This window comes from Lingula anatina, chromosome 5, assembly GCF_051362555.1.
Source record: "Lingula anatina isolate TDL-2025a chromosome 5, LinAna3.0, whole genome shotgun sequence".
NCBI lineage: Eukaryota > Metazoa > Brachiopoda > Lingulata > Lingulida > Lingulidae > Lingula > Lingula anatina.
The window spans coordinates 6,013,454-6,040,281 of NC_141771.1; the positions used below are offsets into that span (position 1 = coordinate 6,013,454).

At 37.1% G+C, this 26,828-nt stretch overlaps 1 protein-coding gene, 1 long non-coding RNA gene and 2 other non-coding genes across 6 annotated transcripts in view; 3 read left to right on the top strand and 1 right to left on the bottom strand.

Annotated features, from left to right (window-relative positions):
* The window catches only part of LOC147761538 (uncharacterized), a 13,643-nt gene extending 5,388 nt beyond the window's left edge, over nucleotides 1-8,255 (bottom strand). The window contains exon 1 of the long non-coding RNA XR_015334553.1: nucleotides 8,018-8,255. This is a non-coding gene — a long non-coding RNA (uncharacterized LOC147761538). The remainder of the gene's footprint in view (nucleotides 1-8,017) is intronic.
* Nucleotides 2,799-26,828, top strand: part of LOC106168451 (corticotropin-releasing hormone receptor 1) — a 45,764-nt gene continuing 21,734 nt past the window's right edge. Inside the window, exon 1 of one of the 3 annotated variants that reach the window (XM_087013467.1) lies at nucleotides 2,799-3,024. The gene's annotated coding sequence lies outside the window, so the exon portion shown is untranslated. Of the gene's footprint in view, nucleotides 3,025-22,016; nucleotides 22,175-22,230; nucleotides 22,587-26,828 lie in introns of those variants that run through there. The other 2 variants (XM_013547504.2, XM_013547496.3) reach the window with 2 other exon arrangements.
* Trnas-gcu (transfer RNA serine (anticodon GCU)) lies at nucleotides 10,837-10,918 on the top strand. The gene has a single exon. It is a non-coding gene; the product is annotated as a tRNA-Ser (tRNA).
* On the top strand, nucleotides 12,422-12,503 carry Trnas-gcu (transfer RNA serine (anticodon GCU)). The gene has a single exon. It is a non-coding gene; the product is annotated as a tRNA-Ser (tRNA).

Below are 26,828 nucleotides of genomic sequence, written 5' to 3' on the forward strand. Positions count from 1 at the left end.
CTTCTGAGTTTGGAGCGGATCATAGTAGACTCAAATATTGCATCATTGTTGTCACAGTTCTCAGTGTCATTCATTGGTGACAAGAACCCCTAGCAGCAGTCGCCGCAAAAAGAAACCCCTATTAATTATTCTGTGTACTTTCATTTTAATAAAAAAGATAAAAAATTGAAAAAATAATTTAAGGACAGCGATTGTATACGAACGTTAATGATAAATGCAAAATTTATAGTGAGAAAGGTGACATATTTGCTTCATCTTTACTTAAGACTCTGTCACACTTATAGTAAAGATGCACTTATGAGTATCGATTACGCACATGTTGGAGTGTACAAAATCACATTTTTTTCCTAGAGTATGCTGGTATAGAAATCTTCAATTCTAATTCTTTTTATTTTTCATTCTCACAGCTATCACGTGAATATGGAGCTGACTTCTGTCCCTTCTAAGAATACAGGTAAGCTAACATGCACGTGTGCGTGCACGAACGCACGGCACACAGCGCTGAACTTTATGAAGCGAAAGTTCTTGCACGATTACAGGTGATAGCTGCAAATACACTCTGTTTGATTTCTGCCCAATTTTCAGATCTACATTAAACAGTTTAATCATCATCATCATCTTATGCCGACACGTTTCAACTGAAATGTTCGTTCTTGTTCACCAATAATTATACGGATGTGTATATAGAGCGTTTTCCCTACATGCGGTGAATAAGGATCACAATCGGCCAACTCAAGTTGCGCTTAGCTCTATTTTTCAGAGGCCATTCACACTGGAAATGACGGATGCTTACTGAGGACAAAGGCTCTTTTACAGCGACCTCTGAAACTCCGGGTACGCGCCGGCATTGTCACCTAGCGCTTGCTCTGCCTCCCTGTCTCATGATCAACGCTGGTATTTGTACAAATTAAAATAGACTTTCGACGCACTTTCACATATCTAATGTTATCAAACAAACTCCGCATTACAATTTTTATTGTATTACTGTCATCAATATCATTAATTAAATTTCATATACCAATATTATTGTTTGTGATGGTGACAGAATTATAAAAAAGTTACACGCTGAACACATTCCAGAAAGCGAGTGCAGTCCAAAAGACGAATCGAAGTGAACTGAATGTCTCCAAGCTGTTGAGTACTGCCTGACATCAGCGCATTCCCCGGAGGGCGCGAAATGACAGCTAGACACGAGTAGTATAACGTTACTGACAGACGCTGCCATGCCAGATACACTGAACTGAACGACAAGCCATGCACAACATTGCAAAGATTAGAGTTTAACATTGTGCCAATTTATCATAATGTCATTAATGTTTCCATTTGTTCTCCACTAAAGAAAGTTGAGTGGTTGGTACATGTACATGTATAGCGTATATATAGATACGAGTGTTTTTTGAAGGTATAAAGAATATGTGTGTCCGTTTTGCACGTTGACCGTCAACGGGCAGGTTATCAACATTACCAGTGAATACAAAAATGTGCGAAAGCTTTTTTTTTCATCATGTACCGTTTATCAATGTCCGTGCTCTTTCTTTAGCTTAATTGTAGCAACTTAAGTTGCTTTGGAGAAGGGTTGGCTATTAACGATGTGCACTTGCGCGCGTGCAAACGAGCTCAGCACCACGAGTTTTTATATGTATGTGTAATATGTTTATCTGATATATTCTCCATTATCTCTTTTTTTCTATTTTCTCCATTAGGAATCACTTACCAATGTCACTTATCATTCTACTACTTGCCAAAAGTTTACTGTTGCGTAAAAAGGTGGTATGAAAACCGAGACCTGATAATTAAGAGTGTGTATAGAATTCATTCCAAGGTATGTTTGCTCAGACAAAGTAAAATAAAGTGTATATGAAGAAAGGTACCAGCCCTTGTATATATTAGCGTGCATTTAAACCAAGCCCAAATGTATCACAAAATACTATGTGGCCTCAAACATGCGCGCGCATTTTCACGATAGGGCATGCCCGTGCGTTCTTTCAGCAAATGGCGATTTCTGACGAAATGGGGCAGCAAAATCTGATTTTCTCACATATTTCTTTCAAAGGGTTTCTATTTCTCTCTCCCTTTGAATTATTTGCACTCGGTCTAAATCAACCAAACCGTATCGAAAACTCATTTCCCATTATAAATATGACACCCAATTATTTTCTTTCAAATAATACGCACTAATGTTTAGGTCCACGAGAACGTTCGGTATCGACACATTCCAGCACAATAACTCATTATGAACAGTTTCCAGTGACACAAGTCCACTGAAATAAGGCACCCCTAGATATCCTCCGGGTGGCTAGCTGTACTCGTTTCTCCGCGGGCCAATTTACACGGTCCAAAGTTTCGACCGGTTCGGTACCGTTTTAACCGCTTTCGTGCGGTAAAAAATGCGGTAACCAGCCAGCTGTGCATGCCCATAGACCGATATCAGTTTTGGCGAGGAAATTAATCGTACTTTTTACATAGATCGCTTGTATGTTAGTGGCATCACCTGACCGTCTTACAGATGACCAAGAAGAAACCCTTAATCCGCCCCTGATAATTTATTAATTGGTGCATGTTACTTGCAATATAATATAAACGGCATCCAGTGGACTTAAAAGGCAACCCCATTGTCGAATGTTAGTCATTAATGTATCGTATTAAAGTATGCTTATACAGCTCAAAAATCATTCAAAATAAATCAAATGTGAACATATACTATTCTAAATGAGTGCGAAGGTTACCACTCTGCGCTTCAGCCTAGAAACGGTAGCTCTAAAACAAACAGCGTCTGCCCTTTTGCGCCATTCTGCGTCGAATTCCGTCACGGTTTGTGGACAACGGGATAAATGTATCGTCAAATCTTGGCTTTATTAGAAAACGCATAAGCTGTCTTAAAGGGAAAACACTGTTCTATTTCATGTTGTTATCCTTCGAACATTAAGCAGCGCTGAAGGGTTTAAGTGTCGAATGCGTCTGTGAGAAGATTATTTGTTGTTATGTTTAATGAAGAGAGACGCGGGCCTAACCAATCCTCCTAAGGTAAGACACATTTATGCCAGAGCAGATAGCATCAGTTGACAATTACAATGACTCTCGATTAATTTGATGGTGTTATTGTATTCTTCTCTTTCTTCACATTTTAAGTTTTATTTGCGGACGGATTGTTCTAAATGGTGGTGATTTTTTTATGCTTAAATGCCTATGGCCTGCCAAATTAGAGAACACTCACTGTGTGTTTGAAAGAGAGAGAGAGAGAGAGAGAGAGAGAGAGAGAGAGAATATTACATATTTGTAGTTGTATAACGTGATATATTACACGTGCACTGACCGTAGAAAGTAATTTCTTCACATTTTTATTTAAACAGCTTTGGCTAGATAACATTTTGTCAGCTTAAAGATCGAATTGGCTCGAAAGTTTCAATAGCAAGTTAAGCTAAAAAAAATCTCGGTGTGCAAAGTGATGGAATAATATCAAATCTATGACCTATGGACCTTCGTGGGTATGATGATGATGACGACGTTTTCATCTTTTTTTCTCGATTTGTCGCCTGGCCTTTCTACCGTTCCAACCACTGTATCTGAGCGCATTTCCGTGACCAAAATAGGTTCTAATTCCAAAGAAAATTGTATGCAATCAAGAGGCCGAGTGGGATATTGGATGGCAGTGTACATGTTACAAAATGTGTATTGTATAAGTGTTTTACCATACACTATAGTGCCTTCAAGTTAAATTCATGTGCAATGCTAAAGGCCTTCAATGCCAAGACCATCAGTCCACTATTTGAAGCCTTTAATTTTTTCGCTCTGGGTGTGCATGCCTGCCGTTGGCGTATCCATTTTCAGTCTACTTTTACTTACGATAGATCTGTAATCGTCGAATCAATTTTTTAAATCTCTTATCTTATTACAAGAAAGAAATAGTCTCCATTTAAATCCAACAGATGCTCTTTTAGTCAAACACTTTCGATTTATACAGAAGTGAAGAAAATGAAACGTTGTTGTAAGGTTCTGGACCGCCTATTGGTCTTGAATGGAACCCTTTAAGGTATCTAGAAAGCCAGGCATATGTTACTTAAATCCTCGCGGGCACAAAAGACTGTTTACGCTTTGAATGGTCGCAAGCGCTGAGAACACATGCGGCGAAAAATCCGGAACATTACACACTATAAGGTGCCTTTTCCCTTTTCCTGGTCACAGAAACGTGACCAGTGAAGAGTTTTTGCTAGGAGTCCACGGCTCCGACCCAGCCGTTCTTGATGATGATCTTCTCTAATGGGACATAGTTCTTTCTTTTTTTTTCTCCAGTTTTCATAAGGACCGTGGGCGGCATCTGTCTATCTCTGTTTAAATCGCATTGTAGGGCTATTTGGAACTATGATTATCGCATTTACGGTATGTTGTTCTTCAACTTCACATTTCTTATTTACATCAAATAACATAAAATTATTTCCAAATGGCGTGAGGAGGCGTTTTCACGATTCCTCAAATTGTTTTTTTTTTTTAATATTCAAAAACTGGATGAGGTGGAATTGCTCAAAAAGCTTTGTAATTCACATTTTTTTCATCTTCTTTAACCTTATTCATTTCAATTTTTTTCAGTTATGTCTATCCTTTTATTGCTTATTCATCTATCTATTCAGTTTTCAACTCCATTATCAGTAATGTTTTATTCTATCTATATCCATTTATTCATCAACATCTACAGTTTCAAAATTGCGTTATAGTACATTTTGCTGTCACCCCCCCTCAGTATCAAGTAAAGCTCTTAAGTTTTTATTCAACCTAATTTAGTAAGTGTTTTTCGTTCACAAAGTTCGAAATATCACTTGCAGTTGACAGTGATATGTTGTGATTGCAAAGATTAGTTCAACCTCTTCCCCTTTGCCCAAATTCCGCTTTTTTGAAACGAACCTCGGGACATGTGTACGGCTAATTGAAGAACAGGGCTTCCCGACTAATGAATTATTGTATTGGTACCCGAAACTACAAAAACATTAACGCAAACGGTACCACTTTGGCAGAAATCCAGGGGAAACCTCGAAATTAAAGTGGTTCAACATATGAGTTTTGCTTTTAAGTTGAATTCGACTGTAATAAATCATAAAACCGTTTAGAGTTGACTCCGTGTATATATACAGAAACAGTATACGTGTTGCTATTTTTTTTTCAAATATTGCTTTTGCTGTTCACTCATTTTGCTAATTGTAAACGGTAAAATGGATCTCGTGAATGTTTAGGTCGCAAAGAATGTTCTAGGGAAAAAAATGAGCACGACAAAAAGTCGAATCACGAATAGTATGCATGGCTTTGTTAAGCGGCTACAAGATATGTCACAGTTTTGTTATGTGGGAGAGATCAACTCTTGTATGAGAAAAATCCCTTCTTGTCAACGTTACTTACTCAGTTGAGGGGCCTGGAGTGCATGTACATTGTCAGCTCCTCTTAACAGAAATCATGAGATAAATTAACAATTTTTCTAGGCTGCCTTGAGTTGAATAGGTCCCCCTCCCTAACACCACTCCTCTTTCTTCTCTCTCTCTCTCTCTCTCTCTCTCTCTCTCTTAGTCGATCTTGCTGCAATGTTTGCAGATGACCGTTCGTTATTAAAGGTACGTAAATACGGTACACGTACAAGGGAGTTGCTAAGTCCGTTTCCCATAGTTCCTTTTATTTATACCTCAATTCAGAGAATTGCACTTCCATCATCAAAAAAGAAAATAAACATGTCAAGGTCATAGACCTTTCGAATTCGCAACTTTTCCATCTGTGCAAGTAGTGAAAAATGTCTGCCGTTTCTTGTTGAGGTTTTATTTAATAGACGCGTAGAGCATTGGTTCCCATAAATGTGTTACTTTATTCTCCAAACACTTCTGTTTCGAATTGAAGCAGTCAGTATTCTGAAAAAACATGAACACCTTCATCTTCTTAAAATTCTGGGTATCTCATATAAAAAAAAAACATTCACAGATAACCATAGTAAAAAGTGAAAAAAAAATATATATATATAAGTTTTACTTTCATTATTTCTTGATTATGAAGGGAACAACTGCACATGTTTCTAATAGAAAGACTGTGAGGAGAGAAATTGTCTATTCAAAGAAAATGCGACGTACAGAGCTGTGAATGTACGTCCACTCTTCATTCACTGACAATACATTAATATCTCCTCCATCCCAGTGTACCACAAACTTTCATAGTCCCATTCATACATGTAACAAGAAAGAAAGAAACAAATTAAAGAATATCGTTTTTTCGAGATTTGGTCAAACAAGACCGCTTTTATTATATATAACCCAACTATCCTAAGCATTCCATTTGTTTTATTCATTTACTTATTTAATTTTGTGGAGAGCATTTAATGCTTCCAGCGCTTTGCCTCCATTTCTTTCGAATAAACGATGTTAAAAAATCCTAAGCATTATTACAATAATAACAATGTAGCAAAACATAACTACTGACAATACATGGTAATTTCATTCCCACACCCGCCTCGGTAACCATTTGGCTGCAAAGAAACATACTCCAAAATTTCAACAATTACTTGTTTACAAGAAGTGGATTTTAGTAGGTTAGGTGTTCTAGAATGTTCTCCAATTGTTGTGGAATGAGAGAAAAGAAGACCAAAGTTTTTTTCAACTTGTTTAACTTGGTAAAAAAGTATTTCGTTTCTGTCAGATCATCTTGTCTAATTCCGGATGTCTGAAAATCAACGTACAAATGATAAATAAATATTTCGATATTTTACGTAAGGTAAAAAAAATGTGGGTATTTGAAATAAAGACAAAATCGTTACGAGCATGAAAAATTATCAGCTGACAAACGTAATGGCATGAAACGTTATTTATACCACGATGAAGGTCTTCTTTTATAGATTAACTACAGGTATATATAACGGGACATGTGTCCGAGGTATGAAATTACCTATACTTATAGTTAATCAGTCTTAGTTGATCTTTGTGTGTCTTAGCATCTATTGATCAACTGAATGCCTCGGTAAGATAAAGTATCAAACGAAATGTCAGCTAGTTGCGCTCCAAATAAACCGCTGGACGTTTGAGATTAATAAGACGAAGGGTCTAATGGTGAAATATTACATGTAGGAACCCTAATGGTGGACTGGCAGATACATGTAGTAGCATAATGGGTTACGTATCGGTATATTGGTGGAAAAACATGTATTATTCTTGTTCCCGTACAGTACGGTTATCATATGAAAGAAGGCGATAGCCAAACCTGAAGTAATCTAAAGTACGGATTAATATTGGATGTTTTACCAGAAGTCAATATCAAAATTTAGCTCGCCTCTTTGCAACTTTATAAATTGAAATTATATATTAACTGTAGATTTTTCAGGCTTAAACATAACGTAAATATCATTACTCAACACACATTCAGTATTTATCACTAAACTGCTCCACTTTTTTGATTAGATGGACCTTTAATAAATACGGCCGTCATCGGCCAAATGTCAAAGATCGGATTTGAGTTGGTCCTATTCATTTAATTGGTACGTCATATTATTTAAGCCGGTTTAGATCAAGGAGACATAAAGGTCAATACCTAATTGGTCAGTGCTTGATGTACAGACGTTCTGCCCATTCATAATTATGCATATATTATATTATATTATATTATATTATATTATATTATATTATATTATATTATATATGTATAACGGAATGCATCGCACATGATTGTTTTCAAAGTTACATTTTAAGCGTAGAACGCACTTGATTAAATTCACAGCAGTACTTTGGAATAGAATGTCTCTATGGGTGCTTTCCCAGAGATTTAGATCGATCTAGAGATTAAGATTTAGATCGACCTAACTCCCTGGGGGTTCACGCTAAATTACAGTCAGCCGAGCGGGCACCATAGTTAAAGGATAATGGTCATATAAAAATCCATTTCTCGAATTTTGAAGATTCAGCACTCAATCTATACACTAGAGGTATGTTTTAATCGATCCCCGCCATTAAAAAATTATAAAAACAATCTATTAGTAGTAAAAAAGCGTTTTAGTAAACCTCACCTCAATATGCCTAAATGAAGCAACAGATCTGGGTCACGCGGTACTGTGACGACAATTGGGATAAAGGTCTATGAGACTCAACTGAGCTGCATGGTGCAAACAGACAGAATGATTTTGGAAAGTTGTGTTGAACGGAGTTGAGCAATTTTCTTTATGCCTCAGTGTGTTGCCGTGGGATTCACCAAAACTGCAGCACTCCTTGATTATCTTTCTTTATCTGTGTCGGTCTTCCGTGACTAACTTACTAACTTCGGTGACAATAGTTGCGATCCTCGCGATCTCGGTCACATCAGGTGTTTTAGATCATATCAAAAGCCGATAGTCTTTTAGATACTGTCATCAGTTGGCAAGCTTACTAATTGCTGATGCATTTTTAAATTCATTGTAGTTGACCAAGAGCTCGTTAACAATAAAACCTGTTAATTATGCACCGCTGCAATTCCCAAGCCAGGTAATAACAGGTATGAAACTCGTCTTGATGGGCTTTCATATTTTTCAATATATCTCATTTATTTTATGGGGTTATCTTATTGGTATTTGTAAATGACGTTAAATATCAATACTTAAACAATTAAATTCAAACACGGTCGCGAACATTAATAAAAGAAATTGCTCTCAGGGTATCTTGAAGCTTCCGTGGAAGAAAACGTGTTGAGGAAAAACAGGAAAAAGAGCGTTATATTAAAGAAAAAATGGGAACTGCTGTAATAAAATGGTTCGTTATCCTAATTCGTTTATGCATTGAGGATTTGTTTCTGAAGATAATTTCATCTGAAATATTAAATAATTTAAAAGATTGATCATTTTATAACTTGAAACGCAAATTCTGCGTCAGTACGCAAATTTTTTTTGCAAATTTGTAAGCTTATAACACCGTGCTATAAAGATCTACTCAAGAAAAAAATTTGCTTGGGTAAAATTGAGTACGGAATGAACTGGAGACACTTGGCTTGTCATTAAGTTTACACGAAAATATGCCAGGTAACTTTATACTGTCTTTGAAAGAGTAAAGATTGAAAGATAATTTTAGACAAACTTTGACGGAGGAAATACCTACAAAGAGTAATGGGCTATTTCGCCAACATCTTGTTGAAAATTTTACACTGCAATTCTATTTAAATAAGCTAAGGAACTAATTGCCAAATTATACTCTCATCACATAACAGGTGGGTAACTAGACCTGCAAAAATTGTACGCACATATTTTAAAAAATTACAAGCACATACAGCAAAATGTAGACTCACGCAAAACATTAGGACAGCGTAATCACAGCAAATGTACCTCATATAGTAGCTTAATTTCCATTAATAATAAAATCATCATTTAAGTCAAAAATTTTCTCGCGATTTAATAACTATTCTAATTTACCCAGAACGGTATATTTATTTTAAAGGCGGTTAACTGAAATATAGTTTTATGATTTGTTTGTGAAAATTGCCCGTGTCACCCTGTTAGTTTGGAGGTCTAAGCTGGATCAAGTCCGTGTTAAAATCCCTATGAAGTTGTGCAGGAAAAATTCTTCCTTTCTTTCTCTAGCTCCTCGATAAACCTGGTGTTCAGATTTTATCTAGTACCCCCAGGTGTACGGGAGCTGCTCTTTGTAACTAACGCACAGGTAGATTTTTACCTGAGATAACTGGAGTAAAGCTTAGATACAGAGTGCGTTCGATACAAGCAAGACAAATTGAATGCCATTTAACCCTCTAATTAAGAGGTAAAGGAAGTTCCAGTTAGATGGATGATTAAGTTAGGACTTGTAAAGGTTGTTTACCTCAGTTTAATAAAAGTATGCAAGACGGAGTGTCAGCGGTTTAATAAAATAAATTGAATTTCACAAATAACATGGACCTCATATGCAATAATCAACATTTCCCTTAACTCATTCAAATGCAGTGTTTTATACAACTTGGGATAACCATGATTAAATGCTTGTTAAAGAATTGACTTGACGGGAAATGGTTTTACACAGCTTCACGAGGATTTAGACCCCTCGGGTAAGAGATTTGAATGAGTATAAACTTTTATCAGAAGCCAGAGAAGTCATCTTACAGGTAGACAATGCAGCTCAGTTTGACAGCTGAGCACGCTCTGTTCTCCAGTGGCTCGATTGTCGTCATCGGACCACGTGACCACGTAGCTCATTAACTCCCAGGCCGAGCAAATAGGACGTTTTTTAAAGCCAAAAATTTACAAAATGAGCTTTTAATTTATGTATTTGGATAAAGATATCGTTAGTTGGGCATGTTTTCTGAAGAATGTTCCGTTCAGGCCATTCTGACGGCAAGACGCAAATCCTGTAATTACCCGCTTACAGCTCTTAGTAGGCGGGGCAGACGCTTAAGCCGGCCAAGCTGACAGTAATCTAGTGAGACTCCCCACAGGGATTGATCGATCTAAAAATCTATGGAAATGGGGTGTATCTCTCATCTCGAAGTGACAATCGATTTTTCTTGACAACACGCATCGACGAAAAATGACACTGATGATTGAAGGTGATCCAGCCTTGGCTATTTCCCAGAAATTCTAAAGGTCGGTCCTTTGAGATCTTATTTCCTTTTGCTGATTTTCTTTCCTTGGTTTAATTCCCTGAATTGTTGAGTAGCGTCATTTGCACGTACCTTGTATAACCCTCCTGTAATAACCTTGTATAACCCTCTTCTGTATAACGATCCGCTGAAAGAGAAATATAAGGTGTGCACCATCATATAAAAGTTGCTTTATTTTCCATGAAAGTTCGGTTTGTCTTTATTGATGATGTATTTTCTTTCAAATAAAATAGAAACTTCGTCGAAACAAAGCTAATACCACGCAATAAGTAAGACAAGGTGGCCGAGTGGTTAAGGCGATGGACTGCTAATCCATTGGGGTTTCCCCGCGTGAGTTCGAATCTCATCCTTGTCGGGTACTACTTTGTTGAAAAATAGCCATTAAAGCTTTCATCAGACTGAGCCACTTAACTCTACATTGCGTATTGCGAATAGCGATATCACATAGATTATATGGGACGAGTATGGGCGAGTTGTGAAATCAACACACTTGCGCTCGGTCGCAATGCGCGATGCTTTCGAGTTACGGGCCCTGATATGACTCGTTACACACTGACCGCAAGGCATATGTTTTAAATAGTTACTATTATGGCCCAATTAAAAACCTTATTCTTTGCTCATTTATGACGTGTAACGTCATTATGTGTGTAACGAGTCATATCAGGACTTCTTTTACAAGCAAGGAATAATAAACAATATGGCCGTGTGGCTGATGCGATAAACTGTTCATTCATTCGGTCTCCCATCGTGAATCTCATTCATTTCGGATACAGTTTTGTTCAAAGAAATTGATCAAATAGAATATTGATGAATTCATGTTGCGACAAGGTGGCCGATGGACTGCTAATCCATTGGGGTCTCCCCGCGTGAGTTCGAATCTCATCCTTGTCGTTCTTTATTTTGTTCAAAATGGGTATGAAATAGAATAGAAAATTTATTATAATATCTGAAAACCAGCATGAGTTCGTGCCTCAACCTTGACGGAAACGATAACTTTTTTGACTATTCGCTGCGAGTAAGAATATTATAACGTGTGCGAAATGTGTAAATATGTTAAATGTGTGAAGTTTTTTTCATACGAGAGGCGGTGTCCAGAAGCCAAAATCAGCGTTAAAAGATTAAAAGATATTAGTTACGTTGTATTACGTTGCATTTATAAAGTGATGATAAAAGTTATAAACTATATAACAGAGTGGTCAGGTGGTTTAGGCAACAAACTGCTTATCTTTTGTGACTCTTCTCTGTGAGTAAGTGTAACGTTCTCGAATGTGTGAAACGTGGAAGTTTTTATCATAGAGACGAAAAGGTTATTCTGAAGCTAGAATTATCGTGATATGATAACCTATTTCGTAGCACAGTTATTATGCTGCATGTTGCTCATATAAAGTGAAGACAGATACAGGGGTCCACAGTGATTTCAGGGCTATCTCACCTTTTGATTCAGAAGTATCTCTTCCTTTCTCTGTCCCTTTTTTAAAATTCAATTTTTAACAAAAAGCTGAAATATGTTTCGTACAGTTAGCTGGCAGCCAACAAAGGCGTATGTCTTGATCAGACTGGTTTGAGTAGTTACACACTGAGCGATAGGTGGTAAGTGTTAAATAGTCACTATTATGGTCCAACTAAAAACCTTATTCTTTACTCATTTATGACATCTTTTTTTTTTTTTTTTATAAAGTTCTTTTTTCTACACGAAAGGATTTATAGACAAGGTGGTCGAGTGGTTGATGCGATAAACTGACAATCCATTTTGGTCTCCCGGTGTGTATCTCATTCGTTTCGGATACAGTTCTGTTCAAATAAATTGGTTAAATAGAATTGATGCAGGTACTTTACCAAAAAAACATGTTATATGGACGACAAGGTGGCCGAGTGGTTAAGGCGATGGACTGCTAATCCATTGGGGTCTCCCCGCGTGAGTTCGAATCTCATCCTTGTCGAATAATGTTTTGTTGTTGAAAAATTGCTATTAAACTGAATAGAAAATTAAGATACTTAAAAACGATGATGAAAGGGTGTAAACCTTCATTAGACTGATTTGAGTTGTAAGCACTGACCGCTAGATGGCAAGTATTGAATAGTGACCATTATGATTCAACTAAAACCTTATACTTTGTTTATTTATGACACCATTTTTAAAAAGGTTTTTACGAAAGGGTTTATAGACAAGGTGGCGGAGTGGTTGATCCATTCAACTGCTAATCTATTCTGGTCTCCCCGCGTGAGTTCGAATTTCATTCTTACAGTTTTGTTCAAAGAAATTGGTCAAATAGAATAGATACTTTACCACATTGAAACTAAAAATATCTAAAATCCAATGAAACAAGGTGACCGGGTGGTTAAGGCGATGGACTGCTTATCTATTGTGTTCTCCCCACGTGAGTTCAAAGCTGATCCTTAACTTTTGTCACATTTTTGCTGCGAGTAAGAAAAACACGTGCGAAATGTCTGTGTTAAATGCATGAACTATTTTGACACGAGACGCGGAGGGTGTAATGAAGTATTATAAATGTCGTTATAGAATAATCTTTTCCGTAGCACAGTTATTAGTACGTTGCACATACAAAGTGATGGTAAAAGCAATAACCAATATAATGGGGTGGGCGGATGGTTAAGGCTATAGACTTTGAATCCATTGATGTTTCTTTAACCTGTGATATAAGGAGTTTCTAAATATAGTATTCGAAATTAAAGTATAAGCCATAAACATTAAGTGTGTGTCCACGAGAAAACCAAACCAAATGTAGAAAATGCGGCAAGGTGGGGGTGAACGGATTTACATCATATTTGGTGTGTTTGAACCTTTATATGAACAATATCTGAGGCTGCAATATTTCCTGAAAAAAATCCCTACTTACAGAGATATGGCCAGCGACAATTTGGGGGGTTTATCAACCAAAAAATTCTTCTGAAAAACAGGGTTATATTGATTGGCCTTAAAGTTTATACAGGTGTCACCAAATGATTTAGTTTGGTGATATATTATAACCTAAAGATAGGGGATTAAAATGATATACACTTTTTCCACTCTCTTTTTTTCCATGGTAACAAACCAAGCGTTTTTCTCAGGCCTACAAACCACATGCTTTGAACACCCCCCTTCTATTTTTGACAATATCTTCATCTTCACAGGTCTTTGGGGTAAAGCGTGTTCAGGACTAACAGATAACTCATTAATCTATTTATACATGAAATCAAAACTTACTGCTGTTCTACAACTTGTCCGTTGTAACAGATAGAACATGACCTAATTTCTTCATTTTTCGTAAATATATCCGAACACATATATCGGTGCACTGAACTTCAGCTATCTCTTTCAAGTCAACGAATGGTTTAAAACACTGTTAGTTGAACTTTTTATTTTCATTTTACCTATTCTAATTTTTTTCTGGTTAAAACAAGCATCTAACACATTTTAAAATCATGTGAAACTAATGTACTAACGTCAGAACAACACAACGTCATTATCCAACATGGCGGAAATCGCAGACTGTTTGTTTACAAATCTTCCTCAACGAAGTCGTATATCATGTGGTTTATACTCTGTCTACAGATATAAAAAACATGTAGTGTATTGAAAAATTGCAACAGAGATATTAACAGTCATCTTCGTCGCGTTTACGTGAAGCAAAACAGCGTGAGTTACGAAAGCAAACTGATTCTTGTCAGGTGTGAATTCTTTTGTATCCGATGACAGCAATTGGACTTTTTCAAGTATCTTTGGGAGAATAAATGGGTTACACCATGTGACCAGCACTGGGATATGGGCTTGGTTTGTGCTGGAAACCATCCACACAGGGGAAAACGAGCCTATAACGAAATATGTCATGGGATTAACTTGCAGATGTCAATGTAGACAAAAAGCCATTTGAATATACTGATGCCACTTGGTTCAGGTAAGAAACGGGTTTGTTTGTATTTTAATACAGGCTAAAATCCAGAAAAAAAGTTCACTCAGAAAAATGATCTAGGTGTAATTTTTTAATGGTAAGCGGTCCATTTTTTTAAAAAGAAAAATGCCCCCTTTCAAATAATGAAATTGCAGCCTAAGGACTGTGATAATTTTATCTTTTAAAATATATTTGTGTGGGTATTTATGTAGGTTTAATGGTACTTGGGTAAAATAAATTTAAGGGTAACAATTGGAATTAGATTGAAGCTAGGGCTGGTCTTGGCAAAATTGCTAGGCTCATAATTAATATTCGAAACCATGCCTTACTTATAAAACATGGACAAATGGGATAATAATTTATTTTTCATCAATGTATCAATTAACTTTCAGATAAGTGTTTTCATGTGTCTATAGTAAGCTAAATTTATATTTCAGGCATATTTGAGAAGTGTTATTTGACACACAGTGATCTTATGGTCAGCAAAAGAGTCCAAAGTCTTGCAGAAACTGAAACTAGTGTGGAAATGACGGCTGTTGTAGAAAGGCATGTATGTAAATGAAAGCCACAATATAACAAATGCTGAGGAGATGCATGAGGCCCTAGTTTCTGCAGTTGGAGCCATTTTCTACATCCAGCTAGACAGACATCTTCCAAACCTGCGTGGACTGGAGTGTCCAATTACAACAATTTAGCTTTCTTGATTCCTACAACATGAGAAAGGGTGTCTCCCTTCCTTCAGCAGTTTTAACATGAGTGATACTGATGTTAAAGTTAATTTGGGTTTTTCTGAGGCAAATATGCCAACTGGGACTATACCAAGCAAGATCACAAACAGGGAAATTTTTTCTTGTCCAGAGAAGTTTTCTCTGAAATCTTTTGCTACTAAGACTGAAGAGTATTTGTAAGGTCCTTTTTTAGACCACAGTTATGAAATGTGCCAAAAAAAAACAAAAAAAAACAGCTTTTGATCAAATTAAAGTCTGGTGGGCCAACAATCTGACTAAAGAAAAACTTAAAGCACATCAGCTGTGAGAGAACTCCACCTTCTTGAATATCTCACTGAGTTACACAATGGATGAGCTTTAAAGTCATCTAAACCTTTGAAACTATATTCAAATAAAGTAAAGGAGTTTTTACTGAAGGAGTTTAGAAGGGCACAAGAAACAGGCCAGCAGAACCTAGCATTTGTGAGCATGAAGATGAGATTGAAATGTTAGTAAGGAGGGTAACAGACTATTCAGGAAGAAAAAATCGGCAGTTATTTTTGAATGTATTAAAAACTTTGATGTTATGAGCTGTAATGTTTGATACAAAACTGCAAAGATGTTTCATAACACCAGGATATATTTTGCGGTTGTGTTAGTTTTGCTTTTTGAATAGAAAATTATCTTGTTTTGCTACATTATGATATAGTTTGTAATGATCACAACTAATGTTGCACTGCTTTGCATGTATTGCTGTATTATAATTTTGTGATTTTTTTTATTATTGTTAATTATTCATCTGAGACAACAATAAACTAAATTTAATAATTTTTTAGTTACTGTATGCTCATAAATAGTCACCAAAAAGTGGTGTGGATGATTAAAAAAAAACTGTTGATAATTAAAAAAGATTTGTTCTGGCTTTGCTATCATAAATACTATGGCATATCCTGATCTCTATATGATAAATATTGCACCAAAAAGAAATCGCTACTAAACTAAGATTTTAATTTGTATTCACCAAATTGATGATATTAAAAAAATATATATATATTAAAATTATCTTGTAAACTCTCAACTTAATTGCCAGTGCCTATCCAAAGTAACAGAGTCTATGATTTATTTCCTCTAAACTTTTTGTCCATATAAATTACGAAGTCCATATATGGCAATTTACAAATATGAAGCCCAGTGACCTTGACCTACTGACCTGATATTCATTAGTACACACCCACTTTCCATGTTCACCAGCCCTATTAATTTAGTAACATCATTGTAGAGCAAAATTGTTTAATAAATTAATCAAACCCATTGTCTACATAGACTTTAATGAATCCACCACGATTTTTTGCCTTAAAAATGGCCAACTTTGGAGGTATTTTTCAGTACCTGTTTTAATACAGCAGTAACTTTTGAAAATTGATTTGGAATGATCCATATCTGCCTAAAATATTCATGCAGTTTTATAGCTGTAAACCCTGTGAAGATGGAGATATATGCAATTAAAGATGGTAGTATCAAAATTGGACTTTGGGGGGTGGGGTGTTATAAATGGGTGTGGCTCACCCAAGCAGGGTCTTATCTGAATTCTACATATATCTGTGGCAAGCCAAATGATTGTTTTCAATGATTGTAAGGTCTAATATTTTTTAGTTTTCTTCATTTTTGTTTAATTTACACAAAATATATCATTATTTTTCCAAGGTAAAAATGGAGTCTCAAAGAGGCTACATAAGCCATGACTTATAATAGGCTATAATTCTCTGAAGAAAGGATATTTTTGGGATTCCTTCCTAACTCATGAATAACTTCCTAATATGCCTCCATACAACAAATTTGGTTGAAATCCGCTGACCCCCACCTTGCCACCCTGGGCTGGTTCTCTCGTGGACAAGCTCTTAAGTTTGTATCAGACTATAAGCGCACCCTGTGGTCAGAGAGTAGGGTCTGCCCACGTGTGTTCGTGCCTCATCTTTTAACGTTCAGCCTTCCCGCGTGAGTTCGTGCCTCACTCTTATTACCTTATTATCCATTACCTTCTGTGACACTTTTCTGAGAGTGAGAATATTATAACGGAATGTGTTAATGTGTGAAATGTGTAAGGTATTTTAAGACGAGACGCGGAGGGTGTCCTGAAGATAAAATCATCGTGATATGATAATCTATTTCGTAGCACGGTTATTATGTTGTGCATGTGAAGTGAAAACGGATACAGGGGTGCACAGTGAGTTCAGTGCTACCCTACCTTTTGATTCAGAAATATATCTATCTCTCCCTGTCCAGTCTTTAAAAAAACAACACAAAAAACAATACATGGGTACAAAAAAAAAAAAAAAAAAAAAAAAAAAAAAAAAAACGGAACGAGACGGAACGATCCATCTTCTTAAGGCGCATTCAGAACAAGCTGATCCGTGGACTATGGCGGACCAGGGCCCTGTAACTCGAAAGTATCGATCATCGTGAATACCCATATCACATAGAGGCTACAATGTATTATATGGGACTAGTATAGGCGAGTTATGGAATAGGGACGCTTGCACTCGGTCGCAATTCGCGATGCTTTCGAGTTACGGAGCCCTGCTTGAAAGCTTGCTGCATAATCCCTAATAGACACAGAATAGACTCCTGGTGGCGAGCGGCGGTAAGCTTTAAAGTGGGTCGACCACGTTCGTTAAAAGATATACCTCCTCCGCCCCCCCCCCCCCCACCCCACTCCCGCTTATAAAAAATTCTGAATATGACGTGGAAGGACCGTTGTATGTTTAGACTTGTGGTTGGGAGTTCTAAAGATCGTTGCATATATACATTTTACGTATTAACGGAGAGGTCGATGTTCAGCTAGTACCAAATCATTCCTCACGTTAGCAATCGAGGTGTTATACTGGTATATATAGTACACTGGTTTGTTGGCGCTGTGTTGTCTATAGACAAGGTATCTCAACAACATTCTCACAAATCTTGATGTAATTCTTAGAAAAAGATGGGAAAGAGGAGAATACAGAGTACGACTATAAATGAATCATGGTTCCCAAATTCTAGGCGAAATATTCCATCTCATGGATTCATTTTCCATTTACGTAGGTATAAGCTGCCAAGCGTGATCTAGTTCAACATGTTGCTTGTGAAGATAATTGCTTTTATTGTGGTCGATATTTTTTAAATCACGGTTATATAATTAGGTAGCGCTTACTGTGCAATTGAGTTTTGGGATTTGTTTTCGGAATGGTCGCTATATCATTTCCCATTTTCCACAACGATTTGCAGGAAAAGGGAATACATTATAGCGTCTCTTTAACATTTAATTTTTTTACCTTGGTTTATAACGATATTTCGTATTGATTAAACGGTGCCGATCACTGTTACAATCTTTTTTTCATTCAGCACAGCTAACAGGACGCAAACAAGATCTATAATACGACGAAAACACGGATTCTGTTATAAAGGCATCAGTGCACAATATGAAAAGCCCTTTCAACTAATTCGGGATAAAAAAGATCAATGAAGAATGATCTTGCCGAATAACATTAAAAAATACTAAAACACCCAGGTAAGCTGCATTGAGCTATAGAATTAAGTTATACGTCAATTTATTTGCTTCGACATCTATACAATAAAAATAGAAAAGCAGGAGTTCAATGGGCATGAAACGAGTCACAGTCTATAAACTCCCAGACACATTAGTCGACATTTATCAGTTATGTGATATCGAGAAGTCATGTATGTTTGGTCTAGGACACTAAGTCCCCCAAAAAGAGACTTTTAACTGAATATTTTAAAAGGTTTGAGGTTTTTTCACTCAACTATGTAAATAATCCGAAATGACGAACATTTTAGGATTTAATTTATTTTTAAAGGCAATTCACCTGTAACTTTTCATTGAAACGGAGATAAGGAATGAAATTATTTACCAACAGCTATTGACATGATAATATTTTGCCATAGATAATCTCGTAACTCACCTGTCAAACAGATCTGCCGTTTAGTGTCTATGAGGAGCAGTTCACACGACTGCCTGGTAAATAGGTTCTAAGTCGGTCTTGTGTCTTTTTAATGGTGCTATAACACGGTAGTGTTATACAATTTGTCTCTGCCTTTAAATCACATTTTCAATCACGGAAGAGAAACCAAAATTAGAAACAAAAATCTCGGTAGAGTAATTTATTTAAGTAATTGAAGATACATCCCTTTCAGATGACAGAAAATGAAAACCCGGTGCCGACTCTAAAATTGTAGAAATACTTTGGCCTCATTATAGTCATTTCGCTCTTTTGATCTCTTCCACCAAAAACAGTCACTACACCTGGGGAAATTTCAGTTGAGGCCATTCCCAGGTCCGAGCGTTATGTAACCTTCCTACCCGGAGAACATATCCGTGTTCAGGGCTACTATGAAATGTAATATAGTCCCTGCATTTAGTTTTATCACACTTCCTATTAATCACGTATGTTACATTTAGTTCCTTTATTATTCCTATAAATTACACATATTTAGTAATAGTTATTGGGCACGCAGGACTTAGAACGATTCCCTATAAAATGAGGGCTTCTCAGTTAGGGAGACAGAGAGAGAGACCCCGGGTGATCGTCGTGACTGTCCCTGCCTGCGTGCCAGATTGTAGCCCGTCAGCAAATAAAGATCTTCATGAGATACCATTGATGTCTTCGGTGTTTTCAAGTTTGCTACTCGCTCAAAAACTAAGTAACCATCCGGGTTACAGTGCAATGCCAGTGAACATATAACGACGTAGATTAGAATGCAATCTCATCTTAATGTGTTTATAATTCTTAAGTTAATATTAAAAATAGCAACAACAACAATAGAAATAATCATAAAAGTGTATTTCGAACATAATTACAATGACAAAACATTTACAAAGGTACCGGTATATTAAGATAGAAACGTACATGTAGTTGTTCTTGACATAAAGAATATACAGTTTGTTTCAAACATCAGACTATATACAATGTAATTACAATTACAGAAAGCACATTAAGAATATACCTTGTATGTATAGTAGTTTTGGCAAGGTTTCTACTTAGGTACATGTGAACTTTCTAGCGTGGTTGTTTCACACTTCCTGGGACCATTACCTCATGTAGTCGAAATACATTTTCAGTCTTAGAGGCAAGAAATAATAAAGGAATGGAGTTCTTTTATGTCACGATGCACAGGTGTGAAGTATCAGGTAACTGGAATTTCCAAAGAAATAAATTAACAGAATATGTGATAGAACTTAGTCAAAATTTCGGGACATAACTACGCGCAATTGCTATGATGAGGTATTCCTCTGGTTTTGCAGATAGACCGTTTTTGAACAAATATATACTGTTACGATCTGGTCTTTAGATTGTAATGGCGATTCCAGAGCGGTACAGCAGGCACGACCATACCTCCTTTAGCTTCTTATGTTTCGTCCCCACCCCTTACCTACACTTATAATAAATTGAAACGGCAAATAAGATGAAAATGAAAAAGTAAAACGACACGAAACCTTACTTTTCCACCCCTTTGCTCTGTATATACATATTAAATAAATACTATCCTAGTCTGATGTTTTCAATTAGCTTTTTTGCATTTGTTTCCCCGGGTTGTCTAATAATCGCTGTAGATATACTTCTAGTAGACAGCTGAGAAGGCAATAAAACCTATGCAAGCCTACGGAAAAAATAATCAACCGAAGCCGTCCATCTAACATCATATTGAAATTTGCATTCGAGCCATGCTGTACTAGTACCTTCCTTTGCAATAAAGCTTTGGTAATAAACCATTCAATTATACAGTATTTTTGGCTTCGCTTCGTTTTCTCGTTTATTTATTTACCTTAGTTTGTTTACTTTGTTTTTTTGACTGGAAAAGAGGAACATAAGAAGTTAAGGTTGGGGGTCCGCACTAGCTGCGACGACCCATATTTTCCCCAAGCCTGGCCCATGTCGTTTTAGTGGTATTTTTAAAACTGCTGCTGAAACGTGCTTCATTATAACCCTAAATATGATTTGAACAAGGTTCTTGTCTGACCTTGAGAATAACGAAGTCCTTACTGCGGACTGGAATGAACCACGCCTTCCTCTTTATACTGTTTTACGGGGGCAATTATTTTCTAACAATAAAGCGTTTTATTTCTACTCGTGGGTTTATTTTCGTCTATGACATGTTTGGAAACAAGTCTTTGTTTGTGTGTCGCTACGGGACGTCTGGGTATTTTCAATTGTTGGTGCTTTTCCGGGCAAAGACCAGATCGACGAACTATTGCAGGTGCAGGATTCTGCTTCTGCAAATGTAGGCATTTTGGTAATATCGTCAAGTGAGATCAAAATTTTAAAGATCAAAGAAGAAATACTTATAAAGCCCTCCGATTCGTTAGGGAATGGGGAGGAAACTTTTACGATTTACAACGCGTTTTAAAATGTAGTTGTCTATCGATAAAAGGAGTGCCAGACCGGGATTTTCCCGTTAAGTCGAGTGTCCATAACAAAATAGATGATTTTACTCTACGTTCGACCCGTCCCTGAAACTGGATTCGATGTTTTTACTACTCGTATTTTGAATGTGCATTATTTAGTTTTAAATGCTCCCCATAAGGCTCATGTCGCCATGCCTCCCTGTATATTTTATACAGTCTTTGAGACATTTCAGCAGTACACCTAAAATTTTCAGCAGTAGATCTACATTTATGACTTACACATTAATCGATAATCCTAGTGCACATGGATATATATTATACGTAAATCATTACCCTGCCAATTTCGGTTAGACAGCCACGTGCCCTTCTGTCATTCAGTTCAAATATGGTTATTTTAGTCTTACGAGGATGTGGTTTTACGATGAAATTGTTTTCATCCGTGTTTCGAACTAAAATGAATTAAAAAAAGAATAGAAGCTTTCGCGTGATCGAGGACCTCCTCTCAACTCGCGAGAGAGCTCATTACATGAGAATTTTTCGGAATACAGAAGATTTTAAGGTACCTGCAAGACCTTGGGGACAACGGGTACTCAAGCACTAAACACATGACACTTGTAAGTAATATGCTTTTCATCTATATTATCGCTGCTGTGTAACTTCATTATCGTTCAAGACGCACGTTTGGCATCAATCGTCCGATCGTCTGCCATGCTCTACGCTGCCTTAACCATGGAAACACGGACATACTCCATTACTTCGCTGCATGGGGTATCGCGATATAATACAAGAACTTGTTTATAAAATGTTATGCATCGGTGCCACCTTCTGTCGTTTTCTCACCTGTGCGTCCTTAATGTAGTGATTACACGGGTCTACCTGAGTACAGTAGTCGCTTCCTTTTAAAGAAGACGTACATACAGATAGGCTACTGGAACGTAAGTCAGTTTTAAGGAAGAGATTAGCAGGGGAGGCGCGCGGTGTAACTTAACGACCTACAGTATATTGTAGTGTTTGTCACATTAAAAGGTAAGACAAATTTTAAGTTTTCATTGCATCTATTATATCTTCGCATTTTTATCAGTATGATGGTATAAATGACACGATATAATAAAAGTCTGATAAGCTTATCTGGTGGCTCGTGAATTATAATGGTGGATTCAGGGGAGGGCACAGAAAACACGCACCCCCCTCCCTTTGGTTTAGGAGGTACCCCCCCCCCCAAAAAAAAAAAAAAAAAAAAAAAGAAAGAAAGAAAGAAAAAACGTATAACATGCGAAGGGAGACAAAAACCAAGCACATTTTCCAATAAATCCAGTGATAGAATTATGAATTATCCTCGTCTTTTGTTACCGAGCGGAATGAGTTTTGACACCCCCCTCATTTAGCCCCCTGTATTACATATAGGGCCACAGATTGATATTTCACAAGATGTATTCAGATATGCCGCTGGTTTATTTAGAGCACTTTTCTGCGCTCGCATTAGAGATAAGTGCACATAATTCATCTGGTAGAGAGTCCCACTTAAGAGCACCCTGCATTCACAAGTGAATTTTACAGAAAAGCTGTTTAATTTGTGGGTGGTGTTTTAGTTTATTTTTCTCCACGACAGCTGACCGCACCGAGGTTAGCGACAGTATTTGGGGGTATAGGTTGATTTGAAAGTTGTGTACGTGGGACAAATAGAAATAGCTAAACCATCATATGTTAATAAGAAAAAACTAGTGATAACGAGAGTTAAATCATCCTTGACACACATTTTGATCTATAGTTCATCTAAAGTTATCAAACATACTTCTAGACGCTTGTTTTCAACCTAATTCTTGGGGTCTAACCAGCACACTGGCAGCAAGTATCTAAATAAGACTTTTCTTAATTGCGGAAATTAACCTTATAAACATTGGTTCACCATGGTGAGAAGTTTATACGGTACAAGTATCGTGAATCATTCATCACATTGTCATATGACACATAGGTTTAGGTGCACTAAGCATGAATCAAACTGTGGCTAAGAGAAATACTTTCAGTAGGATATAGGCCGAGATAAATAACCCCTGGTTACGGCTGATTTTAAATATAAATCGTGTACTGATACATTTACGGGTGAAATCTCTCACTCTCTCTTTCTCTTGTTTTTCCTCTCCCGTGTGTGCGTGTGCGTATGCTTGACTGGCTCACTGTGCGCTGTGCACATGCACGTGCCAAGATGCGCGTGTAGCAATTCTGTGCGTTTGCGTGCAATGGCGGATTGGGGGAGGGGTGAACTGGCGAAAGCTTGCCCCCCCCCCCCCACGCCTCTCCATCTTCCTTCAACGCCCCCCCTCCCTCCACGAGACAAACGGAGAGTTTCCCTATTCATGTGCTTGTTAATTACACTAATTTTGTCTGTGTCAACTGTGTTAATATCTGCACAGCGAAGAAATCAATTTTTTATTATTCTTCTCCCCTTCCACTGAGCAAAAGCCATCATCTGCCAGTGTAAGTGGGGTAATAATTCTAATGGTAATGTGTGCTCTACTAGTACCAGTAGTTCATGCAATAACAAATAGTGCCGCTTTGCCACGGTGGTAGATCCTTCATAAACCAACGAGTCTAAAAAAGTGCCTTTATCAGTGTCAAACAACCGGCTTAAAAAAACTGAAGATCATTTATTGTTTGCGATGAGTAATTTGAATTCACTTGGGGTTTTGAATTTCATGTCCTCGTTCAGTGTTAGCGTGGGGGTACTGACAGAAATATAGATATCAAGAAACACGCCTGCGCTGAATAAACATTTACATGTGCGTTACGAGCACGTGGATCAAATGCGGGCTCGTAGTACGGCTGTTCAAAAACTAATTCTGGACCTGTTGTTTTGTCGTCGTAGAATAAGGGCAAGAAGTAGGTTAATTTATTCTCTGACACATTCTAGTGGATGGTGGGGAGAGGACCGGGTTGGTGTTTACTTTGAAATTTAATATCTTTTTTTTTTTGTTTTGTGTTTTTTTTTTTTTTTTTTTTTAGGTAAATATAAGTAACTGTGTAAAATTTTTCATCTCTTCTCATTCTGTAGAATATCTTGGTTCACGAAGGGTAGAAAGGGGATTGCTTTGTGAACATCCCCACTCTCAGTATAGAGACACTTGAGGATGTTATAGGCATGTTCACTGGAAAGCAATTTTGCCATATATAATCAGCTGTATCTGCAAAGGGAAATAAAGTCTAATAAAAAAGATGGTATGTCTGTCACATTCAAAGTGAGCCCTAAATAAAAGAAAGAAAAGATTTTAGAATCTTAAAATTAATTATCCACTCTGGTTTATTCTCTGAATTTGACAGTTTAAACAGTTACATGTATACAGTTTTTCGAAGAAATCGCAATCAAATATTGATCTTGAAAATGCGTACGGAGACAATTTCTGAATATGATTCATGAGGCAGGAAAAGGGATTAGGCATCACTTCAGTTGAGCATTTCTTTCCTGAAGACCACCAACTCCGTATATATTTGTCAACAAACTACCGAGCACTTTGGGCCGTTGGATTGATACCGACATTTTGATTTTTGGACATTTTGTGGTCGCCTGAATTCTCATTTATTTCAACTTCTCTTCCTGTTAACGTTTAGAGTAAGAACATACATTTATTTCAACAGCCCTACCGGCAAATGAAAAAGAAATGGAAACATAATTAAGAGGAATGTTTTCGACCTTCGAAATAGCCATTTGACAAGGTAGACTGAATTTGCACGTTTTCAATCTAAATATAGTCTTCCTAAATACCATGGAGGCATGCCTTTTCGGAATCAATTAGCCTCGTTCAGGTATTTTTCGAGTTTTAATCTATTATTGACGGATGAGGCCATAGCGGTCACTGCCTTGTGACCTGAACACATTGTAATTACCCAGTAAGTACATGTACACCTCATACTGTACATACAGGGGGGGGGGGGGGGGGGGGGGGGGGGGGGGGGGGGGGCTGGGCGGGTCAGAGAGAACTCAATCCAATTTTTCAACCAATTTATGTCGAAAGCGTAGTAAGCAAGGGAGTTTAGTGGCGAAGTCAGACTTCTTTAAAGTTAAATGGGTAATTATTTTAAGTTAAATTTTAATTAGTCATTTAAATATTACGGAGATCCAAGCCAAAAGATGCCCGACGTCACATGTCCATAATATGATACATGTATGAAATGATATGATTTTTGGCGTTTTATCCCCCAGCTTATAAGTTGTCTTATTCTGAATGATCACCCCCCGCCCCCTCCCCCCCCCCCAAAAAAAAAGAACAAATAAATAAAAAAACACCGTATCCAACTTCCTTACCCCGCACACACACACACACACACACACACACACACACACACGTTTTTAAATTTACTTCAGTGAGGAACAAATTAACTGCACAGAATACAGTGTGAAATTACAGATTCTGAACATGAAATCGGTGGATATTTATAGCTTGCTTAACCACTATAAAATGAACTGAATGTAGTAATAATGCAAAAGAAGATAACACTGTTATCTCTCCATAATTGCCACCCAGGCTGTCGCGACTTCCAATTTCCTTTTTTTTCAATTTGCCTTTCTCTGTTCATTTCTTTTCTTTTCTTTCTCTTCACTGAGTTATGAAACACTGTGATGTATACCGAATTTGAGGACAGCTGTGTTTTTAGAAACGATTCATCTTCGACAGAATTGGACCTGAATGGAAATCCAGTCTTTCTGACAGTATCAAACGCGCGATCAAATTTGACGAAAGACCGAGGTTGGTTAGTAAAGCATACTCACACACACATAAGCTTTCTCAGCTGCCCTTGTAATATGACGTGTGTGATTCCTCAACCGCTATACTTTATGTACTGCACTGGTAGTTACATGTATACGTAGTAGATAAGTAGAAATTTAAAGGGAAGGCGCAATTTTGATTTCCAAGTAATGTCATAATTTGTTTATTCAAAAATTCAGCAAAGATGTGTTTTAATCGAAAATTATCGTTTGAAATAGATGTCAGATTCTTAGAAAGGCGCATTTTTCCATGAGAACGCTCTGCGCTCCCCCTGCTCCAGCAGATTCAGTGCAAACTTTGCTGAGTGCTACAAAATATAAGACCTAAGTTCAAAGCGGCGAAGTGTAAGGTTTTGCCCTCTAGACAGTCGTGAGAACTTGAGCTTCGGCAGCGGCGTGAACCCGACTTTAAAAAAGACAGTTTCCATAACAGACGTAAACATGCATTTTTGACAAACGGCTGCGCGTTTGTTTTTTGCTCGATTGAATCAATCAGGCTGCGTTGTGTT